The sequence below is a fragment of the Saccopteryx leptura genome, chromosome 2 (genome assembly GCF_036850995.1).
Source record: "Saccopteryx leptura isolate mSacLep1 chromosome 2, mSacLep1_pri_phased_curated, whole genome shotgun sequence".
NCBI classification, from domain to species: Eukaryota; Metazoa; Chordata; class Mammalia; order Chiroptera; family Emballonuridae; genus Saccopteryx; species Saccopteryx leptura.
The window spans coordinates 75,686,829-75,700,781 of NC_089504.1; the positions used below are offsets into that span (position 1 = coordinate 75,686,829).

General features: G+C 39.9%; 1 long non-coding RNA gene across 1 annotated transcript in view; it reads right to left on the reverse strand.

The window, feature by feature from the left end:
* Nucleotides 1-395: 395 nt before the first annotated feature.
* LOC136393027 (uncharacterized) overlaps nt 396-13,953 on the reverse strand; it is a 63,607-nt gene continuing 50,049 nt past the window's right edge. The window contains exon 4 of the long non-coding RNA XR_010749019.1: nt 396-459. This is a non-coding gene — a long non-coding RNA (uncharacterized lncRNA). The remainder of the gene's footprint in view (nt 460-13,953) is intronic.

Genomic DNA, 13,953 nt, shown 5'->3' on the forward strand with positions numbered 1-13,953 from the left:
GATGTAACGCAGTGCTATGTTAACCTGGCCACAAAAGGAATCACCTGGGAAGCTCTTTAAAAATATTGATGTCGGGTTCTACTCTAGAGATTCTGGTCTGAAGTGAGGCTTCAGGTAGTTAAAAATGCTTTAGTTAAGAAAAAAAAAGCTTAAATTCTACAGATGACTCTAATGTGTAGCCAGGATAGCATATTAGCCAGTCAAATTATTTAGGGTTGAAAATCTGTGTCCCTGCAGGTGATATCATTTAGACTAGAACCAAAAAATCTAGCATTGTGCGCTAACTATAAAGGAAAACTGATATATATATATATATATATATATATATATATATATATATGAAAAAGACTAGGGTCAACAAATTTGTGGCTCCCCCCCCCCCCCGTGCCCACAATCACAGCACTCTTCTCCACTCAAATCATGCTGTTATATTCCTTCCAAAGAGAGCAGCCTGGTCACCTGGTCATCACATGAGATGGAGCTTAGTCTTGCATAATATAAACACACTTTTAAAGAACTATTATAAAGACAGTATTGATTCAATAAACCTTGATCAAGAATTTACTGTATGCCAGGAGTTGGATTCCCACTAGCAATAAAGATGGGGTAATATGTGGTGCCTGCCCCCATAAATTCAGTCTACCAGAAAGAGAGAATGTGGAAAGCGATTCTGTAGAATATGTACACATCGCTCTTGGAACAAAGAGAACAAAGCAACTATCTATGTCTGGGAGAATCAGGAAAGACAAGGACAGCTGTCATCAACTGTGTTAGATAATAAAGGACTGAGAAGGAGAAGCTCACCAGGCCCTCTTCAACTGAAAGGACACTCCACTGTGGGCGAATGTCTGAACATGGTGACATACGAAGCAGTGGTTATGTTTAGATCCAGAAGTGGTACCATAAGTATGACTTCAGCCTAGAGTGAGCATGAGAGATTCACAGGAAATCAGGCTGGAAAGGGAAGCATTAGGGCCTTCACATGACATTTTGGTGTTTGGATGACCACTAGCGCTCTCCAACAGAACTTTGTGATGATGGAAATTAAGAAACAGTTCAAGCAAGACAGAGTATGGGAATTCCAAGAGCAGACTCACATTCAAAGGGAAGGTCTTTGAACCTATATTAGAAGTTTAAAAAATCAATGTATGCTTATATGTTTTAATTTAAATAAAGTGTCTAAATTCTGCTTGGAGTGGGGGTGGGGGCAGTTAATGATTCTCTACTTAAAAAAGTTTTTGTGTTCATAGGCCAATCACCATTCCAGAGAGCTTCTTCTAAATACCCCAACTAAGGATGAGGAGATACTGTTTATGCCACTGCACCTACCCAGTAATACAGTTCACTACTTCTTAAAAGGAGAGATTCCCCACTCAGCATTAAACATCTCCCTCTCATCCACTCTCATCAGCCTGGTGTTCAATCCTTACACTGTCTTCATTTCCAACCTTCCAGCAGCCAACCTTGATCCTTGTTTCTAGTATTTGTCATTGTCTTAAGCTTCAGCCTCAGTGCTCAATCCTGTTTTTCCAGCTGCAAACTTGACTTCACTTTTTTTTAAAATTATTTTTATTATTTATTTATTCATTTTAGAGAAGAGAGAGAGAGAGAGAAGAGGGGAGGAGCAGGAAGCGTCAACTCCAACACATGCCTTGACCGGGCAAGCCCAGGGTTTTGAACCGATGACCTCAGTGTTCCAGGTCCACACTTGATCCACTGCACCAGCACAGGTCGGGCAAACTTGACTTCACTTGACAGTCTCTTTCTCCACTTAGCTATGTTGTCATGGGAAAGCACCCCTCCTGTTCTGAATGGGCTGGAAATCCAGCTATCCCAGGGCCTCCTGCCTGTGTGCTGATCCCAGCAGGCTGGCTCCAGCTTCTGCAGAAAATCAGGGAGAATGAAGAAAGGGAGTCTGGGCTGATGCTCAGGTTTCTGTCTCAGATGATTGGGTTGATGGAGTCAATAACAGACAATGGTTCCCCAAAGAGGAAATATATATAGTAAGACATGTTTGGAGAGGAAGATACTCAGTTCAGTTTTAGGTATGTTAATTCTGAAGTGTTTTGTATCTTCTTCCTAAAATCTGTACAGGAATTGGGTACAAAACCTGATGTACAGCAGCCCTGTCTCTCTAGGCAGCCTTCACCGACATTTTTTCTTCTGTATGGGCTATCCCTCCCATTTAAACCCCATGTACCTTTGTCACTGCACTCATCAAACTTCTGTGGGAGCGGCTTGAGGGCCGGCACTTTGTCTTTATCTTTAAACCCCACTACCAGCCATAGTGTGACATGCATAGCATGTAGTAAATAAAGTGAGAGGGGCATAAATGAGGATTGATTGACCTGGTAACCATGAAGAGACCAGAAGTGCAGGCGTTGAGTTTGCATAGTGAGGAAAAAGGACACCCTTTCTATACAAGGAATAAAGGAAAGGTAAATTACAGAGAAGTTGTCCCCAAATAGCTAATATTGTTTCACACCTTTCACCAAACAAAGTTAAGTGCTCATGAGTTAATTATATCAGGAAAAGTCCCAAACTGACTAAGCATTTGTGAAGCTGAGTCAGAGTCAAATTCCTTTTGACCTCCTTTGAATTTGTAAGCAGGATGAGTACAATGCTTACCCCATTATTAGCACTCAACAGATATTTAATCTTGCATTTAGGAAACTCCCAGTTAATAATTGCTGAATGAATGAAGAAAAAAAAACTTTTAGGTTACCATTGGGATATGGTCACTAATGGCAGGAAGTCAAAAAATAAACATTTTTATCTTTTTTTTTTTTTGACAGAGACAGAGGGATAGATAGGGACAGACAGACAGGAGTATAGAGGGATGAGAAGCATCAATTTTTCATTGTGGCACTTTAATTGTTCATTGATTGCTTTCTCATATGTGCCTTGACCATGGGGCTTCATCAGACCGAGTAACCCCTAGCTCAAGCTGTGACCTTGGGTCCAAACTGGTGACCTTTGCTCGAACCAGATGAGACCATGTTCAAGCTGGCGAGCTCGGGGTCTTGAACCTGGGTCCTCTGCATCCCAGTCTGATGCTTTATTCACTGCGCCATCGCCTGGTCAGGCAAAAACTAAACATTTTTAAGTTAAATAGATTTACCTCAACGAGTTCCACAGGATAAGACTTATTAACTGTTAGTAGATAATTTTATTTACATAAATGAATAAAGAACAAGTTGCATAGAACGATCTATCCTGGTGTATGGCCAGTAGCCACGGCCGTTGCTGCCATGCACATGCAGGTTCTCATTGGATTCGGGCAGATGGTAAAGAAACAGTGAAGCCCTAGCCGGTTGGCTCAGTGGTAGAGCGTCGGCCTGGCATGCAGGAGTCCCAGGTTTTATTCCCGGCCAGGGCACACAGGAGAAGCGCCCATCTGCTTCTCCACCACTCCCTCTCTCCTTCCTCTCTGTCTCTCTCTTCCCCTCCCGCAGCCAAAGCTCCATTGGAGCAAAGTTGGCCCGGGCGCTGAGGATGGCTCTATGGCCTCTGCCACAGGTGCTAGAATGGCTCTGGTTGCAACAGAGCAACGCCCCAGATGGGCAGAGCATCGCCCCCTGGTGGGCATGCCGGGTGGATCCCGGTCGGGCGCATGCGGGAGTCTGTCTGACTGCCTCCCCGTTTCCAACTTCAGAAAAATACAAAAAAAAAAAAAAAGAAACAGTGGAGGCCAAAACTGGTGGACCATTTCTTTATTCTACTCTTGCACCAGCCATCAAGTAAACACACACAGGGCTCCAAAACCCTGACACATTCTCTGGTTCCACAACCAGGAGAATCCTTTCTGGCTTTTCCTTGCATTAAAGGCCCCCACCAGTCTCAGTCACCTCTGGTTCCCCAACTGCACACCTTCTCCCTTCTCCTCTCTGTACAAACTGGCTTCTCCTCCAGCACCCTGCCATCTTGGCTTCCTTCTCCCTTCCTCACTCTGCAAAAAAATGGCTTCCTTCTTTCCTCCTTCTTCCTCTCCTTTTAAAATTTCTTTGGCACTAAAAACCTCTCCTCCAGCAAACATTAGCCTAACAATGGTCCTTCCCAAGCAGGAAGGTAATCTGCAATTTGCAATCAACTGCCCTGCTCTGAGTGCAATCACACACGTGGCTGCCCAGCGCCATTTTTAATGATAAAAGTGAGCAAACTTGCCTGACCTGTGGTGGGGCAGTGGATAAAGCGCCGACCTGGAACACTGAGATCGCCAGTTCAAAACCCCACACTAGCCGGCGGTCTAGGCACATATGGGAATTTGCTTTCTGCTCCTCCCCCTTTCTCTCTCTCTCTCTCACACACACTCTATTTCCTCTCTCTAAAAATGAATAAATAAAATCGTAAGGCCTGACCTGTGGTGGTGCAGTGGATAAAGTGTCGACCTGGGAACGCTGAGGTCGCTGGTTCAAAACCCTGAGCTTGCCTGGCCAAGGCACATATGAGAGTTGATGCTTTCTGCTCCTCTCCCTTCTCTCTCTCTCTCTAAAAAAAACTGAGTAAAGTTAAAAATAAAATATTAAAATCTTAAAAAAAAAAAAGCCTGGCCAGGCAGAGGCGCAGTGGACAGAGGGTCAGACTGGGATACAGAGGACCCAGGTTCAGGACCCCGAGGTTGCCAGCTTGAACGCGGGCTCACATGGTTTGAGCAAAAGCTCACCAGCTTGGGCCCAAGGTCACTGGCTAGAGCAAGGGATTACTTGGTCTGCTGTAACCCTACGGTCAAGGCATATATGAGAAGGCAATCGATAGCAACTAAGGTGTTGCAATGAAAAACTGATGATTGATGCTTCTCGTCTCTCTCTGTTCCTGTCTGTCTGTCCCTATCTGTCCCTCTCTCTGACTCTCTCTCTGTCCCTGTAAAAAAAAAAATCTAAAAAAAAAGTGAGCAAACTCAAAAAACACAAATTTTACAAACTCATTTGCCCAACACCTTGGAACTTCAGAAATACCCATGATAACACACTATTACTCTCTTCATTTGGACAAAGGGATTTTTTTTTTTAATGGACTTTAATTTTTATTTATTTATTTATTTATTTATTTATTTATTTATTTATTTTAGAGAGGAGAGGGAAAGACACAGAGAGAGAGAGGAGAGACAGAGAGAGAGAGAAGGGGGGAGGAGCTGGAAGCATCAACTCCCATATGTGCCCTGACCAGGCAAGCCCAGGGTTTCGAACCGGCGACCTCAGCATCTCCAGGTCGATGCTTTATCCACTGCGCTATCACAGGTCAGGCGGACAAAGGGATTTTTAAACAAATTTTGTTTACACTTTTGCTTTGATTATGTTTTTTGGGGTACTCAGCTTTGGTTCAAATTCTTCCTTAGTGCCATACAGCCAAATAGGGCAAGAACTTTATTTACAAGAAAATAAGAGTGCATATCAAACAGAAAAGTCAACTCACCTATTCTCAGTTGGTGCAGCTTGCTACTATGGCAACAAGTAAACCCAGGAATACAAACAAGGAGGCTGTGCTTTGCTTGGTAACAAGAACAGCCTTAACACCTTTAATGGGCCCTTTGCTGTTTTAATGTCTTTAAATGTCACTGCCAAGTGGATTAAACATTGCTCTTCTCATTAGGTTTTTAAAAATTAAAGTGACTTTTTTTCTTATTACAAAAGCAGTACCTTGCATTATAGAAAAATCTGAAAATGCAGATGAATAAAAAAAAAAGAATATTGCTCCTGAAGTAATTGGAATTCCTGCTAATAGGTCAGTTGGGACTTAAGTGATTAAATAAAAAATTGAGAAAAACATCTAGCGATAATTTCTTTTTAAAATTTTTTTTATTTATTCATTTTAGAGAGGCAAGGGGGTGTAAGAGAAAGAAAGAGAGAGAGAGAGAGAGGGAGAAAGACAGGGCAAGGAGCAGGATGCAAAGCATCAACTCCCATATGTTCCTTGACCAGGCAAGCCCAGGGTTTCCAACTGGCAACGTCAGTGTTCCAGGTTGACACATTATCCGCTGCACCACCACAGGTCAGGCTGAATAACTGCTTTTAACCTCGCAGTATATCAGTGATTAGCAAATTTTTCAAATTTGTAAAACCTTTTCTTTCAAATGAAGCTTATAGAAGATATTAATATGTAAAACAGATTAATAAAAACAGAGAATGGTAGCCTAAAGCCCAAAGGTTTGGCCCTCAGCCCCCAAATTGAGTCCTGACGCATCTCTTGCACCTTAGAGCTCTTCGGAGCAAAGTTAAATATCAACTGGAATGTACCATTCCAGACCTTTATCCTGTGAATATAATAAAAGCTAAAGTAATAAAAGTTAGCAATTATATGTATCAATTTACAAAAAGAGGATCACATAAAGAATGCATTTTATAATCTATTTTTATTTCACATTATAAATCATGAACGACTTTCCCACATCAAGATATCCCCTTCCATTGCATCGATTTAAACAGCTGTATAGTATTCCATTGTTTTGATGTCCTATATTTACTTAACCAATCCCCAGGAATTAGACACGGCATTTGTTTCCAGTTTTTCCCTATTTTCAACAACACTGTGACTGACATTCTAGTAAATACTTCCAGTGTTGTGTGTGCTTAATTATTTCCTAAAGATTCACATTTTAATGTGCTTTTAAAAATATGTAAGCCTTTTTAAAACATGCATGTTGATGAGCATTGTTTTTGATAAACCTCTAAATGTGACCTGAAGCAGTCTTGACCATGGAGGGCACAGACTGATCACACAGGGATGGAGAAGTATTGCTGACCCGCATGGACAAGAACATTTGCCTAGAAACACTGGGGATAAAGATCTAGAGGGGGTATGCGCCTGCGACATCCTGGCTTGCATGTCAGGGCATTATTCGTACTAGGTGTTGAGACTTACAAATGAATGGTCAGCTGTTCTAGAACTTTGAAATTTGTGAACACCTGATAAATTTTTTGTGTGTGTGTGGCAGAGAAAAAGAGACAGAGAGAGAGAGACAGATAGGGACAGACAGGTAGGAAGGGAGAGAGCTGAGAAGCATCAATTCTTTGTTGCCGTACCTTAGTTGTTCATTGATTGCTTTCAGCCACGAACCAGCACAGCTAGTAATTCCAGGTCCTGAGTGAGAATGGCGCGGAATTAAGAATATAGGCTTAAAGTAAAAGGATGGGGTCGGGAGGGCTTTGCAATTGCTGATAGCAAAAACAGAGTGTGCTCCACAACTGCTTCTGCTTTACTTATAAGACTAAGTGAGGCCATTAGCAAATCAGAGATCTCTGATCATGTTTCCAAGGCAACTCAAGAATTTTACCAAGGGCAGAAAACCCTCACCATACATAACACCTTAACTTTTCACAAAACAAAGCATAGAAGAAACTTGACTCCAGTCTTTCCGGGGAACATGGGGGTAAGATGTGTATAAACAATCCAGCACCACAGCTAACATGGAGATGTGGGAAAGGGCATATAAAATGCCTTTACCAACTTCAACAATTAGTCAGAGGTTGTGGGGAAGAGCTTGGCCTTTTGCAATTTAATCAGGCAAGTGAGGTGAGGGGATGAGCAGACTGTCAGCTTATGGCCAGTTCCCTGCATCTCTGTCCCCCAAAAATCTAAACTGCAAAAACCCTGTTGGCTTTTCGGTCCCCAACAATTTTCTCATATGTGCCTTGACTGGGGGGTACAGAACGAGTGACTCCTTGCTCAAGTCAACAACCTTCAGCTCAAGCTGGTGAGCCTGCGCTCAAGTCAGCGACCTCGGGGTTTCAAACCTGAGTCCTCCACATCCCAGTCCAACGTTCTATCCACTGCGCCACCACCTGGTCAGGCCACCCAATAAATGTTTAAAAAATATTAGTCAAAGTATTTGTTATAGGAGCCAATACACTATTTTCCATAATGTTATCACTGCTCCACATATACTTTTTTTTTTTTACAGAGACAGAGAGAGAGAGTTAGAGAGAGGGATAGACAGGGACAGACAGACAGGAAAAGGAGAGAGATGAGAAGCATCAATCATCAGTTTTTTGTTGCGACACTTTAGTTGTTCATTGATTGCTTTCTCATATGTGCCTTGGCCGCGGGCCTTCAGTAGACAGAGTAACCCCTTGCTCAAGCCAGCAACCTTGGGTCCAAGCTGGTGAGCTTTGCTTAAACCAGATGAGCCCGTGCTCAAGCTGGCGACCTTGGGGTCTCAAACCTGGGTCCTCCACATCTCAGTCTGATGCTCTATCCACTGCGCCACTGCCTGGTCAGGCTCCACATATACTTTCAATAATAATTTTTCTTCAAAATATGTCTTTTATTTTATTTCAAAGCTTCAATTTATTTTGAACACAGCCAAAAGTCACTCACAGCTGGTTTTAGAAAATCCTGAGAATAGTTTCAGAGAAGCCATACTGTTAGCCTAGAATGCCACTATTTACTTTTTGTTTGTTTTTTGCATTACTGCCTCCAACTCAAAAAACCATTGAGTTGCTCAGTCAAGATGGTCTGATTGATTACTTGTGCTTACAGAATGAATTCCTAATTGTCAAAGAATCTCTTCATCATGGGTTTGTAAGAGGTTAAAAGGTTCAGTAGTCATAAGTCTTAGCAAGAATAAATAGCCTATCTCATGATTAATATAATCTTTGCTTTATGTCCTTCCAAGGAACATAAGGAGTTGTTTTGCAGATGGGTTCCCAAGGACTCAGGATGCCAGTACCCTGGAGACAAAGTTAAAGAACGTTGATAAGGCCATCGCTGATGTTAAGCAAACGTCCTAGAGGACATTCCTGCATGCCAGATTCCATTACCTACACTCTACTATGTGACTAACTGCACACTCAGTAATAAATCATTAACCTCCCCCAAAATATATTATTTGGCCAGTCAACCAAGGCTGTTAAGGCAGTTCTTTTGGACACGAGTCCCCTGCCTTCTCAAGGTGCTGGCAATCTTAATAAAAAACACTTTTATACCACCTGGACCCTGGTTCTATGACTCAGTGACAACAGGCCACTTTAACCCCAGCTTGTTCCGATAACAGATTTGGCCTATGATTTTGACAGCTTGGGGGTTTGAGACAGTGTTCTGCCACAGATTTTGATATATTTTTTATAGGTCATGGCAGAAAACCCAAGCTTACTTCCAACTACTTAAGAGAAACAAACAAACAAAAAGTCTTTTTTTCCAGATGCCTTTAAGAGAATAGTCTTTATTGCTCTGTTCATGACTCCATTGAGTGGTCAACTCTTCACAAAAATATTTTCCCATTTATGTTTTCTTTTAGAAAAGAAAGTTTCTTTAACTAAATTTAGCCTTTGTGGTTCATTTAAAGATATAATTATTTAGTGCTCACTCTTGTTGGAAAAAAACCTTTTTCTTCTATGCTCTTAGGTTTAATTGGGCCCTGCAAATTAGACTGAAAAAAAAAAAACATTAACAAGAAGAAAAGGTTTATTATGTATGCATATGGGGAGACTTACAGAAATAAAATGAAAACCCCCAAGAGGTGGTCAGTCCTAGACATTTATTTACCATTTTAACAAAGGGCAATAAATTTGTGGAGAAATGACAAGACCAAGGAAAAGGTTGATGGCTCCTAGGGGCAGTACATTGTGGGAAAGTAAATATTTATATATGGGGAGACTAATGGAAGACCAGTGTTATTTTAGTAAGGTTCATTTGTGCGGACCCATTTTGGTGCTCACTTTCCATCTTCTTATGGCTATAAATCTCCCCTGGGTGAAGGGATTTATGGTGGTCCTCATTTCTCAGAAGTTTCTGCTTTTAGTCAGATAATGGAAGCTCCAAGAAGGCTTCTTTGATTCTCAGCTGTCTTCAGTTCAAAATAAATATGCCAAAATGACATATTTTGAGGTTGCGTACTCTGACCCCCTATACTCTCATAACTAAACATCTATTTAAGTACACTACATCTCTAGAGAATGACTTGCTACAATGTCATAGACATCTCTCCCACCATCCTTTTAAATCATTTATGCTGGTTTAGAAACCTTTACTTTTTATCTTAATTTTCTTCTGTTAAACTGTTGAATGTCTCCATTGCAGTTAATTTTACACAGAATTATTTATTGCTTAATTCAAATATCAATTCCTCATAGAACTCAATTACTCATATCAATTACACTTTTCCACTCACCACAGGAGCTAGAACAACCCTAAGCAACCCACAAGGACGGCACCTCTTTGATTTCCACAAACCACGTAGGAAGCTTATTTGTCTAGAGCTATTCCTTGAGTTGGGAAACTCCAAACTATGTCAACACTACTTAATAGCCTTAATTTACTTTAAAAATATCTTTATTCAACATCATTCGTATTACATAACATTATGGGGCAAAAATAGCTATGAAGGATAAAATAACAAGTGCAGCCTGGGGTGAATATACATATAGCAAGTCAGTTTTTAAGCAAAGTTTAGTAGAAGTGAAAGGTCCAGATTACAATTTTTATTTATTCAGAGACTTTGTTCAGAATAGGAAGTAACTATATGGTTGCTCCTTAGCTGTAATTAATTAGTAGTTAATAGCTGTGCAAGAACAAGATTTGTAAGTCAAGCTTACAAAAATTTTTTTTAACTCTTAAAAAATATAGAATTGTACACCTGAAACTTATAATTTTATTAACCAAAGTCACCCCAATTAATTCAATAAAAAACCATTTAAAACAAAAGTCAGGAAGGATAGTGGTTGCCTTTGTAGGGAAAGGGGGCTACATAAGGAGCTCTGGATGCCTTACTAACTTATATTTCTCAAGCTCAGTGAGAAGAAAGAGGAGGAAGAAGAGAGTGGAGTTTGTTAAGAGGATTTAAAACAAAAGCCTAAACTGACCCCAAAAGAGATTCTGATTCAATTAGTCCAGGTTGGAGCTAGAACTTTAAAAAAACAAGGGCAGCCCATGTTGAAATAGCTCACTTACAGAAGAGCTGTTATCGTACAAAGGAAAAAAATTAGTTAATGGTGCTAACATTTAAAAGTCTTTTTTTATCCATCTGTCATTTTTGCAAAACCAAAAGCAATCAATATAATGTTTATATTTTCCATTATTATTTTAAATAAAGTGGCACGTTAGCTAAATAAATGAAATGGAACAGTAATTAGGGAGTTGTTTATGTGCTGATGCGCCACTTTATTTAAAATAATAATCTGCCTTTGATAGACCTTTGTTTTCTACCCTTTACTCTCACAAATGATGCAATAATGAACCTTGTATAGACTTTTTTTTTTAAATGAATATCTGTAGCATAAATCTCTAGACATTGACATGCTGGGTCAAGGCTGTGTGTGACTGTATGTGTTAGTTATTTTGGTAAGGGTTACCAAGTCCCGCCCATCTGTATTGTACTACCTTACACTCCCACCAGCAGGATATGAGAACACCCTGCCCACACAGCAGCACCCACAGATTATGTTATCCAACATCAGGAGTCTTGCAAATCTTTCAGGTATTCACATTCTTTGCTCATTCTTCTGATGAATTACTAGTCTTTGTCCTCTCGATTTTTAGGAGCTCTTTAATTTTTATTTTATTTTTCTAAATTGAATTTATATAGAGTGACTTTGGTTAATAAAATTATATAGGTTTCAGCCTGGGAGTTCTTTATATACTAGGAAGACTAGCCAGCACATCATCTATGAGTTGCAAATGTTATTCCCCAGATGTCTGTATTTTTTATTTCATGTACTTTTGTTTGTTTGGTTTTGGTTTTTGGTTTTATGTTCATGCAAACTTTGTGGGGTATTTTTGTTGTTTGTTCAGTTGTTTGTTTTTAATCAATTTACAATATCAGACTTTTCTTTTATGGCTTTTGGATTTCAAGTCCTAGTTCAAAAGACCTGGCCCTCTCCAAGGTATTAAAGGAATCACTTCTGTTTATTTCTAGAAATTTCAGGGTTTTATTTTTCACATTTAAAACTTTGATCCATTGGAAATTTATCCTAAGATGTGACGTATAGAGGTAACTTTATACTTTCCAGACACCAGTATTATGAGGCTTTATAACACATTTGGGTTTTTTTTTTTAAGATTTTATTTATTGACTTTAGAGAGAGGAGAGAGAGAAGGGGGAAGAGTGGGAAGCGTCAACTCTAGTAGTTCCGTTTTGTATGTGCGTTGACCGGGCAAGCCCAGGGTTTCGAACTGGTGACCTCAGCATTCCAGGTCAAGGTTTTATCCACTCTGCCACAGGTCAGGCCATAATATGTTTTAACGTTCGTTTTTGCTATCCTCCTGTATCATTTTCCTTCCCACCCCCAGCACTGTTCTTATTTTCAGGTTTTCCTAGCTACATTTTAATATACAATTTAGGGTCAAGTTTTAAAAACTAAAACATCTGCAACAAAATAAACTTACTGAAATTTGGAAAGGCTGAATTAAATTTGTAAACTTCCTTAGGGAAAATTAAGATATTTATAAGGTTTAGTCTTCCCATAAAGAACGTTATCAGTCCCGTTATTTATTCAAATCTTCTTTTCTATTTCTAGGAATTTTTCAAAGTTTTATTCATGAGTCTTACACATTTTTTGTTTAGTTTATTCCTAAGTATTGTGATTTATTGTCACTCCTATTGTAGACAGGGTTTTTCTTCCTTTTGTATTATTGTGATTCGTAAATATATGTAAGGCTATTAAGTCTACAATCATAATATCGGCAGATAGTAATAATTTTACTTTCTCCTTTCCAAGTTTTTTACCTTTAACTTTTTTCTCTTGTCTAATGTATTAGCTAAAATCTTCAGCCCTGGCCGGGTAGCTCAGCTGGCTGGAGTGTCTAGAGATGCCAAGGTTTGGTTCCCGATCAGGGCACACGCAAGAATCAACCAATGAATGCACAGATGGGTGGAACAGAGGGTTGATGTTTCTATCTCTCTCTCTTTCTCTCTATCTCCTTTTCTTTCTCTCTCTCAAATCAATAAATAAATTTTAAAAGTTCAAATCTCCAGCACCCTGTTAAATAATAATAGTGACAATGGACATCTTTTATCTTGTTTCTGACTTTATTGGAAATGTTTTTAAGTTCTGCCATTTAACATGATGTTGAGTTTTGAGCTGAGATCAGTCTTTTAATATTTTAAGGACATATTTATTTATATGTTATTCAACATTTTATTCAAACATAGTTGTTAAATTTGATCAAATATATTTTCAGCAACATGGAGATAATTATATAATTTACCCCTCAGATTAATATGATGAAATATATTACTGTATTTCCAAAATTGAAATTTCTAGGATAAATCTAAGTCCACATTTTATTTCCTCCTGCTTTCTGTTCATGTCTTTCCTTTCCTCACCATTGCCTCCATAAGTTTGTTTGTTGTTTTTTTTTACAGAGACAGAGAGAGAGTCAGAGACAGACAGACAGGAACGGAAAGATGAGAAGCATCAATCATTAGTTTTTCATTGCGCGTTGCGACACCTTAGTTGTTCATTGATTGCTTTCTCATATGTGCCTTGACCGCGGGCCTTTAGCAGACCAAGTAATCCCTTGCTCCAGCCAGCAACCTTGGGTCCAAGCTGGTGAACTTTGCTCAAACCAGATGAGCCCATGCTCAAGCTGGCGACCTTGGGGTCTCGAACCTGGGTCCTCTGCATCCCAGTCCGATGCTCTATCCACTGCGCCACCACCTGGTTAGGCGCCTCCGTAAGTTCTTATAGTTCGGCTTTTGGGTCTTTCTTTCAAGAGGCAAGTTTTAAAATTCATAGCAAAATGTTTGGTTATTGTTTTCACTACCATTTTCTACTCAACCTTCTCTGATTAGTTTGGCTGCCATTTTACACCTTTTCTCTGTCAGCACCTTGATATTGGTGTCACGCCAGCTCCCGGTTTATTGCGCGGTGTGGAATGACGAGCTTTCCTGGCCTGGCTAACTGCAGTACTTACTTCTAGCGAGTACATCCTTGCTAGCATTTGCTGAAATCAACTGTCAGCAGGCCACTGTGCTATTTGTATGTCTTTGTTGAATGTCATGAAAACTCGCAGCCCACT